We start from the raw sequence: 12,276 nt of genomic DNA, 5'->3' as shown, positions 1-12,276 counted from the left end.
AAGTGGGACAGTGAACCCACTCAGGATTCAAATTGGTTCTTAGTGTTTTCCTCTTGAGCAACAAAAATTGAGAAAACCCTATTGTCTTCGGTAGGGTGTAATGATATGACCTTTGTCATGACCTGTGGGAAAAGCAGAGTAAAGAGTAGGCAATATCACATGAAAGGCATCCGCATTGAAAGAATAACATCTTTCTCTTATTTAGGTATCCTTTTTAACCCCTTCAGCGCGGCGCGGATTACCGCGCTGTGCTGAAGGTTCTATTACGCGGGCGGGGCCATGACGGAGCGGTTCCGTCATACGCACAGCGCAACCGACGCGCATGACGGAACCGCTCCGTCACTCGCATCGATGTGGTTAATGGAAACGGTACTTGGGGCGCACACATTGATTTATGCAAGCTAAAGTTCTTATGAGCAAACAGGGTATTTTTAGATTTGCTACAAAAATAGGCAATAAACCTGTGAGGGAAATCCTTACACTATATAGGAGTAAGTGTATAAAAGGCTCATGTTATGGAGCAGCACTCTGGAGTGGAGCAAATACCACTCTGCTGCAAATCCAGGAAAATACATTTCTAAAAAGGGTCTTAGGTGTTCCCAATTCAACTGCCGCATACATGGTCCATAAGGAGGTATGTGTACCCTATATTAGTGATTTTATTAGCACTGCAGCCCTCACGTTCTGGCATGGGATTTGGACCAAAGACAAGACTAAGTTTACTACGGAAATAATTAAGGATTGCAGAGCCCTTGGTTACAGCAAACAAATCCCCTGGTTACAGTATATTTTAACCTTTAAAAAAAATGTGAGGTGGACATCGATTCCAATGATGCTGAGTCCATCCATGATTACAGTAAAAGGGATTTAAAGATGAGGCTAGTTAACTCAAGGAATCTGGTAAGAGACGCAGGAATAGGCTTAAGACCTGTGTTAGATCATATTGCGAAGTCCCTCGCTGGATGAGTATCCAACCGTATATTATCTCGGTAGGATATTTGCAACACAGATTTTATCTAACAAGGTTGAGGTTGGGCACCCTACACTACCAGATCGCAACCCTAGAATGGTTAAGTGGAGCCATAACCTCCCAAATTAACCTTCCAAATTGTCCTTGTGATGGAAAGTCCTCACAGACTACACTCCAGTCAATACTTTTTTGTAGTGTTTATCGGGTTATTAGAAAATCCGTTTAAAGACCTTTATTCTTAGCTAACAGATTGTATTTTTATAAACCCACTTTAAAATATATTTGTAGCCTAGAAAATGATAATATCTACAATGCAGTTATAGTCATTAAATGTCAATCAGGAGAACAAAGGATAATTCTCATCTGGAAGCCTTAACATATGGAAACATGTATGTTTCCTACTACTTGTTTAGGCTCCAAATGTTCTGTTAAACAGCTCGTTATTGCACTGTAAACATGCACTTTACCCCTTCAGGGATCTGTCTACATAATTATTGTGACTATCAACTGAGATTAAGTATTATCGCATTTTGTATGGTGACTGCGAGTTTAAGTAAAAAAACTTGTTTTTGCACAGTATATAAGCACTTTACCCCCTCTAGGTATCTGTTTACATAATTGTTGTGACTTTTAATTGAGATGAAGTATTATTGCACTTTGTTTTGTGACTAATAGTTTAAGTTTACATAATCATTGCCTTTGTAAGGTAGAGATTTTTTTTATACTCTTTTAGTAGGAATATTAGTTGGTATTGAATTGTCTTTTAACAAGTGTATTTTATTATGTTTTTTAAAATGTTACTCTGATTAATAATGGCGTGGTCACGAGTATAGATAATCAAAGTAGGATTGTTAACATGTACCGCTGTTTTTATGATTAGAATGCTTTTATGGTTGTATAATATATAGCGAATAAAGCTTTCAAATGAATTAAATGAATGGATATAACCAAATCAATTTAATAATGTGTTACTTAACACCCTAGTGTACTTACATAGCTAGGTGTATGTCCTTTACAATAAGGTAATTAAATCTTTTTATTTACACCATTCATATTCAAGGCTTACAACGTTTTATCCCCAGAATTTTCAAAAACCCTGGAATTTAAAAGATGTAAATTGTACACCATTATCTGGAGTTAGAGATTCTGGAATACCCTTCATCCTAAAACAATCTTCAAGAACATCTTGAACTGATTAACCATTAGAATGAAACAACCACCTTGAAAAAAGAAATTAAGATAATAGCACACAACTTTTTCTGCAGAATGCCTACATGGACCAAAAGATCTTGCAGGGAATACCTGGATAATCAATTTTTTCAGTTTAAACAGCTAGAGAGCACGATTTAGACCTTAGAGTATGAATTACAGTTGATCACGGTGACAGAGGACTTAAAAGTGTGTCACCCTAATGGACAGCAGTCCATCCAATCTAAAAACAACTGCCAGCCCAGCTGTCATCTCTGTATTTTAAAAGCAGCCATCATCACATCGGTTCCCTTCAAGGTCTAAAAGATTTGGTGGATGCCTGCCATGAGTTTTGATGGTAGCCCACTAAACTCTTATCACTTTGTGGTTATTCAAAAATAAAAACTGCTAAAGTGGAAGTTTGTTGTTGCAAAGCAAAAAACTAACAACACCCACACCCCAGCAATTTTCTCCCAGGTGTCTGGTTCATTATTTTTTTTGATTGTTTATTTTTGTCCTTCACTGACACATTGTTTTTTATGGTGATGGACAGAAAAAAAGGAGACATTTACTTTAAATAGAGAGGGTGGTATTATGGCTTAACTCCATCTGTCCAAAATGTATGGGTCCATACCAAGGCGTATTGGTAAATCAGTGGGTGTATGAGTGACTGTATGGATGACTCAGTGGGTGCGTGGCTGACTGTATAAGTGAGTGATTAGGTGTCTCCGTGAATGTATGGGTGAGTGACTAGTTGATTGAAGGTGTGTATCTGTCTGTTAGTTAATGCCTAAGTGGGTGTATGAGTGTGTTAGTGGGTATGTGAATGGCTATATGGGTGATTGATTAGTTGTCTGACTATGTCTATGTGTGTCTGGGATGTGAATGGCTATATGGGTGATTGATTAGTTGTCTGACTAGGTCTATGTGTGTCTGGGTGTCTGTGTTTGTGGGTGTGACTGCCTCTATGGATTAGTGAGTGGGTGAGTCAGTGGCTGTATGGGGTACTGTTGTGTGTGTGAGAAGTTGTATGGGTGAGTGAGTGTCTGTATTGCTGTGTCGGTGATTGAGTGCATGTGTCAGTATGGATGAGTAACTGCATATGTGACAGGCAGTATACAAGAGTGATGGGGTATATGAGTGACTGTATGCACCAGTGAGTGAATGTGAGGGTGGCTATATAGATGAGTGCATGCTTCTGTCAGTGACTGTATAGCTGAGTGATTATGTGTTACTATTTGTATGAGTTAGTAAGGGGGTGGGTGTGTAACTGTTTCGGTGAGTAAGTGGCTGTATGATTGACTGGCTGAGTGTCTAGGTGTGTGAGTAGTTGTATGGGTGATTGACTCAGTGTGTCGGCTCCTGTATGACTGGATATGTCAATGGCTGTATTAGTGAGTGAGTGGGTGTATGAGTGGTAGTATGGGTGAGTGAGTGGATGTTTGTATAGATCAAGGAATCAGTGAGCGGGTGTGTAAGTGCTGGTATGGCTCCGTGAATGTGTTTGTGAATGTTTGGGTGGGAGTGGCAGTGGCAGTAGGGGTATAAAAGATCCTATAGGGGTGTGAGTGGGTACATCAGAGATGCTGTTGATGGTGTCACTGACCATGTCATGAGTGATATCATATGTGAGATCATAACCAGTGCATTGCGAGGGGCAAGTTATAGTTAGCTCAGCTAATTATAACGGCTGAATTTCTCTGGTTTTGTACAAGTGAAATTTCAGCCTAACTATAACGTCTTTGTAACGTTTGTTTTTCTCCATGAATCGCTAAGGTTTTTTAAATGCTAATTTCTAACTATAACAGCCCTGCAACCTGTGGTTTTTGCAGTAAATTTCTAAGGTTTTTTAACTAGCTGTCACATTTGCATAGTGGTGGAGAAAGGGGGTGTGACCTCCAAAGAGTTCTTAGCAATCCCACTGTGTGGGACTTACTGAAGGTAACAGGAGGGGTAGTTGGCCCCCAAGAATGTCCTTGGGTGCCAACTACCCCTCCTATTACATTCAGTAAGCCCCACACAGCAGGATTTCTGAGTTCTGATGGCAGGCCATGCCCACTTTGTCCACCACTCTGCAAATGCACTTCCTGGCATGCTCTTGGCTGGGGGATGAAGTCCCCATTGCTGCTGGAGTCCTTAGGGGCCAACTAACCTACCTGTTACCTCCAGTAAGCCCCACACAGTGAGATTGCTGAGAAGTGGTACCAGGCCACACCCCCTTCTCCACCACTCTGCAAACACACCTCCTGGTATTCTTGGTTGGTGGATGAAGTCCCCTTGCCTCTTGAGGGTCCCTGGGGGCCAACTAGCCCTTCTGTTCCCTCCAGCAAGTTCCACACAGCTGGATTGTTGAGAGGTGGTCAGATGCCCCGCCCTCTTTCTACATTACTCTGTAAACACACCTCCTGGTGCACTGCTGCTTGGGGGATGAAATCCACTTTAGTCCTGAGGCCCCAGGACACAAAGGGACCTCAACCCCCCCCCAGCAGTGCGCCAAGAGGCGCGTTTGCAGAGTGGCATAATAGGGGGCGTGGCCTTTGACCACCTCTTAGGAATACCACTGTATGGGGCTTACTGGAGGTACCAGGTGGGCTGGTTGGCCCCTAAGGACCATGAACAGCGAAGGGGACTTCATCTCCAACCAAGAGTACGCCAGGAGGCACTTTTGCAGAGAAGTGACAAAGGGGGCTGGGCCTCCGGTGAGTTGCCAACTTCCTTTTTTTTAATTTAGGAAAGGGGCTGTGTCCCCCTTCCCCTTGGTGCTTTTGGGCCACAGGGACCCCATTCCCCAGGGCCTGACCCATTTTTTTATTTTCTTTATAATATAACAGGAGGGGGGCCACAAGGCCCCCCTTCCCTGGGCGACGATCCCTGCTGGCTCCCCACCTCCTGCAGGACCTGGCATTGCTTTTTGGAAGAGGGAGCTGCAAACATGCAGCTCCCCTGCCCAAAAGCAATTCTGCTTCGCTTCATGGAAGAAATAGCATTTTCCATGCTCTTGCTTCCATGAAGTGAAGCAGAGTTTGCTGTCCTCCTGCCATGCCATAGCAAACTGTGAATTCCCAAGGTGGGCACCCCAGGACATTGCTGGAGCCAGCCCTGGGGGTGGCGGTCCCCAGGGCCTCTGGAGCTGTGTTAGGGGGCTAGAGACCCCCCATACTTCACTTTTAAAAATAGCCCAGGGGAGGTGGCTGTCCCTGGGGCTGCATGGGGGTTGGAGCCCCCCACACATATTTCTAAATTTAGCCCCAGAGAGGTGGCAGTGCCCGGGCTGTGTGAGGGGTTGGAGCCACCTATGCATATTTCTATATTTAGCCCCGGGGAGGTGGCGGTTCCCGGGGCTCATTTTAACATTGCCCCCGGGACCTGACCCACCCAGGGGCTTCAAGTAATTGTTTTGTTTGTACATTTTCACCCGGATATGTGGATCTAACTTGAATCCCGCACATTAAAAAAAAGGCCCTGGAGGTCCGTGTGGGACCCTCTAAGCAGGCCTAGGTGGTCATGGTGTTTCTACCCTGACCCCTTTTCTTAATTTTTAATGTTTTTGTACCTTTTTCCTTGTGACTCGGTTCAACAGAGACACAAGATGGCTGCCAACACTTCCTGGTTGGGGAGAGGATGTGGCCTTACAGCGAGGGTGGTCGACCTCAAATCTGGGGAACCGAGTTCGAGTCTCGACAAGGACGCACAACATCCTGTGATTCTGGGCAAATCACTTAATCTCCCTGTGCCTAGCAAAAATTAATGTGTCCTCATGTAACGCAACTGGTGCTTGTGTAAAGCGCTCTGATACCTGATACCTTCGGGTCAAGTTTGCACTATATAAAACTCTGTAAAAAAAAAACTGCAGGCGTTCGCAGATCCACCGCGGCCACAGTTGTATATCAGAAAAATGTTTGCATCTCTCAGGAACCAATGAACAGATTTACACCATTTAGCAAAAAGAGTGGTCTCTGGACCAAGTGCTACCTTTTTGGGAAATTTGCTGTAATTCCATTCAGCAGTTCGGGCTGTAGCTGCGTCAACAGTTTCCTATGGAAATTAACAGAGAAAAATCGTTTTGTGACCCCCACTTTTTTACGGCCCCGGCATGAGGGATCACCTCAAAATATAAGTAACAACAATGGACCAGAACTAAAAATCACAACAAAAATAAAATAAAATTGTGTTCATTCTGAAGCACTAAAACTATCCATCCTAACTTAAAAAAGTAAGTTTATTTGTTTATATAACTTAATTAAAAAAACACTGTAGAGTTTAAAAATTAAACTAAAGGAAAATAAACCCTAAATTTATATATATATGTATGAATATATATATATATATATATATATATATATATATATATATATATATTCACTGAAAAAACCACAGGTTTCAGGGACATGATAGTTAGTTGGACATTTCACTTGTACAAAACCAGAGAAATTTCCCCGTTATAGTTAGTTCAGCTAACTATAACTCGCGCCCCCGCAATGCACTGCTGATGACAGCACATATTATATTATCAGTCATGACATGGTCAGTGACATCACTGATGACATCACTGATGACATCTCAAACCAAGACATTGGCACTTCCTGTCACTCAAAGTTCTAGTGCCCGCCACTCCACGACTGAAACTAGCTTAATTGCCCCACCCTCACCTGAACCTTCCAATACAACCTCTCAGATAGAATGCATAGTACAATCTCTAATATCTCCATTATTGGAAAGGATCGAAAAGGTTGTAACTAAAGTTGATAAATTAGAACAATGCATCTTGGATAACTTCTGTTCACTGAAGAATGTTGTAAAGCTGTGTACTAGGGATATACCGAAAACTAACTGCACTCATGGAGTAAATCCAACTCTTGTCATTCCACCTACACGTGGCCAATCCTCTGCCTCTGCCCCCCCTACCTCAGGTATTGGTTTACCCACGAATACCTCTACATCACCCCTAAAGACTCAACAAACACAACGGAGGGAGAGAGTGCAACAAAATAGCCAGCCCCTGAGGCAGGAGGGTCGGCTAAGTAACGTACCCTCAGGCACCAATACTGCGAGCTCACAAAGATTGAATGCGACTGTTGATATTTCTCCCCCACGTAATGTAACTAGGCCATCCCTAACCCAAATACATCTACCACAAGAATCCTTTCCATACGTTGTGGTATTAACGGGTGTTCCTGAACTTCCTAACAACAAAAATGAATCCTTTGAACAACTAAAAAATAAAGTAAGTCATTGGCTTAACATTCATAGACCAATACCGAACGAACTGAATGGTCGGATTCTTTTTGTTAGAAGGGTTCATTGGATAGGCTCCCAACCAAAAAACACGCAGGGGGATTGTATCATCGTTAATTTCAAAGATCCACGCCTTCCTAGGTTCATCACCGAGCATCCATCCTTTGATTCTAGATCCAGTATAGAGGCCCACAACTTAGCTTATTTCTACACCGGAGGTCTTTGTCAGTGACAATTGTATAGTTTGACACTCCTCCCACACCCCGTGACACCGAGGGTAACTGTTAATACATTAATAGATCCGGTGGCCACCCCTTTGGTCTGGACCGGATTTCAAACATCACCCAGTGCTTTAACGCCAACTTCATCCGGTCTGTCTGAGAGGGAAAATTCACTTAGCCAATCTATTACGATCCACACCACACGGCCTGGTAACTACTCTGGTACCTTTTTGTCATGGAACCTGGCGGGCATCAATACAAAACTTGACTCCCCTGAATGGGTTAGTTTTGTCAACAACTATGATCTCTGCCTATTGCAGGAAACATGGTCCCTCGAGGCTCGGTTTTTGCCGGGTTACCTGAGCTTTCATGTCCCAGCGACGAAAGGCCCGAAAGGCCGTCCTTCTGGCGGCCTAATTATTTGGGCTCGCCAGGATCTATTTTCACATGCTGTCGCGATTGATACCGGGTCCCCGGATATCCAATTAGTGAGACTAACTTCTGACCATAAGTGCTCCCTGGATATCTATAACATTTATCTCCGGGGCACTAAAGGGAAAAAGTCAAGGGAGTTGGACATTTTAACCTCACTCATCGAATTTAATTCGTGTCGGAGGGACCTGATCGTAGCTGGGGATTTCAATGTTACTTTTGAACCCCTTTTAGATCCTGATTTGGAATGGGGCTCTGACCCCGATGAGGACGGCCAATGGGGTATCCCAGTTCTTTCGTTACCCCCTATTAAAAGGTGGTCTACGGCCGCAGTCCAGGTAAACGCATTTTGCCTTGGAAACGGACTACGGGCACTGAATGGCAGGACAAAGGGTGACATGATGGGAGCACCTACCTTTGACAATGGCCGTTCGGTCAGTAGGATTGATTACGTCCTTTGTTGTCTGAGGTTGTGGCGCCAGCCCATAGATATGGTGGTGGAGAAAAGACTAGAGAGCGACCACAACCCAATTTGTGTCTCCCATTGTTGGTGGGGTTCTCTCCGCTCATTGACCAAGGAAACAACTTTGGATCCTTTGGCGTGTGTCCCATCGAACGACATGCGGAGGCTAAAATGGTCTACGGTAAAGACCAACGCCTCAGTAATGGCCCATATTGACACCACTCTTTCTGCTACTATTGCAAATTTGGAAGAAATCTTGAAAACCCATGACCAAAATGCACAAGTAATCAGAACACATGAGTCTTTTTTTGAGGACCTACGCGCTTTCTTTTTCAAACAACTAAGAAAGGGCACTATGCCACCATCAAAGCAACCTAGGTGGTATGATAAACATTGTAAAAGCGCAAGAGGCACCCTGGCCAAAGCACTTTCCAGTGGACGTTTACCTCTTATCCAATCTGCTAGACAAGCTTATAGGAAAAGCATCACTCTAGCCAAACGAAAATGGGATGCTTCGTTTTGGCTTGAATTGAAGGATGCTTGCCATGCCCGTGATACGAGATTATTCTGGAACGTGCTAAAGTGGGGCAGAGGGGGTTCCCCTGATAACCCCGCAAATCATGTTACCCAGGAAGATTGGCTGAGGTACTTCAAACCCCAATATGCACGAGACCCCCATTGTAGTAACTTGGGCCAAATTCCATATGTTTTCTATCCATCGGGACCTTTTAGTACCAACGACGTTTTGGTCGCCTTATCCTGTGTAGCTACAGGGCGGGCCCCTGGTTTGGATGGTGTTCCATCTGACCTTTTCCTTAGCAACAAAGCTTCCTGGAGTAAGTACATCGCTTTAATCGCGAACGCAGTGGCTGTAGGCGCCCCAGTACCTAAATCATGGGGGGGTGCTATTATAATTCCAATATACAAAAAGGGTGAAAAAACCCTCCCAGGGAACTACAGGCCCATCAGCCTAATTGACACAATTCAAAAAGTCATTGGGAGGATGGCACTGAATGAGGTACTTAATTGCATAGAAGCTAATAAGATTATTTCTAATCTCCAAGCGGGCTTCCGCAAATTTACCAGCACTGTGGACCAGGTGTTTCGCTTCAAACAATTACTTTGGAAGGTAGTTGAGCTAGGCAAAGGCAGTCTCTATGTCACCTTTGTGGATTTAAGAGCAGCCTTTGACCTTGTCCCTCGAGAGCATCTCTGGAGGGTCCTAGAAAAGCTTGGTCTACCCCTGGAGCTCTTGACCCTAATCAGGAGACTCCATGAGCCTAACTTTGCAAAAATACAATGGGGTGGTCGGGGGGAAACAACTCAAGAGTTGCCAGTTGAGAGAGGTGTGCGCCAGGGATGTGCAATGGCTCCCACACTCTTCTCTTTGTATATCAACGGAGTAGTTGATTATATGCTCCAAGCAAATACTGACGCCCCCAAATTGGCAGGAGTCCCTATACCAATACTAATGTTTGCAGATGACACCCTTATAGTGTCTAAAACACCGTGTGGCATGCAAAGGGCTCTGTCAATTTTCGAAAATTTTTGCAAAGACTATGGCCTGGAGGTAAATGTGGCAAAGACTAAGCTTATGACCTTCAATCCACACCCAAGCTATAGAGCTGGCAAGCTTTTAATGAACGGCCAAATTCTGGAGGAGGTAACAAGCTTTCCTTACCTGGGCATCCATGTCTCTCATAAGAATCGGTGGAGCAGACATTTGGAATTGTCCACGTTGAAATTCACCCAGATTACGGGGGCGCTGGTTAATGAGCATAAAAAATCACTCACTAAACCTGTTAAACCAGTGCTACAAATATATGAGGCAAAGGCCCTAAACTCTGTCTTGTATGGGGCAGAGCTTTGGGGTTTTGACTCATTAACATCTTTAATAGCCGTTGAAAATAAATTTTTCCGTTACATTATCGGCTTGCCACAAAGTACGCCAATGGTCCCATTGCGTTACGATCTAGGTAGAAAGGGCATTAATGATTTGGCCAGTCTCCGCCCGGTTCTATACTGGAGGAGACTATGGACTACACCGGAGCTACAATCATACGCATTGGGTATCTTGGACATAATCCGGGTTGATAAGTTTGACAAGATTGGATGGTTAAGGAACCTTCGTGAATCTTTAAAGGCCCTGGGGTTGGAAGATTTATGGATTAATCCAGTTGGTGCCGTGTTCCCAGCCAAAAAGCTATTGAAAACATTATATTGGGAACAGGTAAATCACAGGGTATGGGGTTCTTTTTCTGCCCCTACAATGACCAGCCGCTTTTTAGAGGCTAAGTTCTCACCTTTCCTAGAACCTTACTGGGATTTGATTACTTCACCAACTGACAGGAAACTTTATTTCCAACTCAGAGCAGGCTCCCTTCCACTAAGGGCTTTAACTTGCGGGTGGTTTAGAACAACTATATGCACCTGTACTGCTTGTGATGCCAAAGAAGAAACAATCGCCCACTTCTTGTTTGTCTGCCCGGTATATGTCATTCCAAGACGTCATTGGCTCTCTCCTTTATGTAAACTTTTGGGTACAAGGAGATCCGCCGTTGCCATTAGAATCCTACTCACAAGTACCTTACCATTACACTCAGTAGTTTTAGCCAAATACACGGGGTGGGCATGGTCCCTTAGATTAAAAGCCCTCCGGTCCAGGGGAAAGGCACATAGGTAGGCCCTTAAATATGATCATTAATTGTGTATTAACTGTTTTAACACTATTTGATTATTGATGTCTAATGCATATCATCTTGTCTGTTTCAATGTTTAATACCCCTTTTATCTAAAATTTGTATCTATTTATTGAAAGATTTTAGATTTTAATCATTCAGTGATCTGTTCTATTTTGTATTTGTTTTTTTGTGTTTGTGTCTTGTATGAATTATTTTAATTCGAATAAAGACTATGATGATGATGACATCTCAAATGACATCACTGATGACATCACAGATGACATCATACAGTGACTGTGTGTTTCTTTAAAGTTTAAATATGTATTATATATATGCCAAGGTGTATTGAAGAATGAGTGGGTGTATAAGTGTCTGAATGGAGGAATTAGTAGGTGCGTGACTGACTGTTTAAGTGAGTGATTAAACTTTTCTTACTAAATGCATGGGTTAGTGACTAAACTGCATGAATGTCTGTATCAGTCTGTCTGTTGTTGTATAAGCAGCTGCATGGGTTGGTCAGTAGCTACATGAGTGTCTATATGGGTTATTGATAGGTTGCCTGAGTATTTGTATGGGTGCCTGGGTGTATGTGTGGGTGGGTGGGAGGTGTGTGAGTCTGTGCATAGATATTTGAGTGATTGATTCACTGCGTGTATGGGTTCAAGAGTGCATGTGGAAACAGCTGTATGTGTGGGTAAGTGTGTGTATGGGTGTGTTGGTGAGTGAATGGATGCCTCAATGGTACATGTCCAAGTAACTACATATGTAAAAGGCAGTGTATGTGAAAGTTGAAGTATATAAATGATGATGCGTGAGAGTCAGTAATTGTGAGAGTGGCTGTATGGATGAGTGTGTACTTGTATCAGTGATTGTAGAAGAGAGTAAGTATGCATTTGTTTCTGTTTGAATAAGTGATGTGGTGTGTGTATAACTGTATAGATCAGTAAATGGAAGTGTGATTGATTCTTTGCATGACTGACTAGGTGTGAGAGTAACTGTGGATGAGTGGTGGTGTGTGAGTGTCTGTATAGGTGTATGAGTGCATACAATAGTGTTCTATTGATGAGTGACTGTATGTATGAGTGA

Source organism: Triturus cristatus, chromosome 9 (assembly GCF_964204655.1).
Source record: "Triturus cristatus chromosome 9, aTriCri1.1, whole genome shotgun sequence".
Classification (NCBI taxonomy): Eukaryota; Metazoa; Chordata; class Amphibia; order Caudata; family Salamandridae; genus Triturus; species Triturus cristatus.
This window is presented reverse-complemented; position numbering follows the sequence as displayed.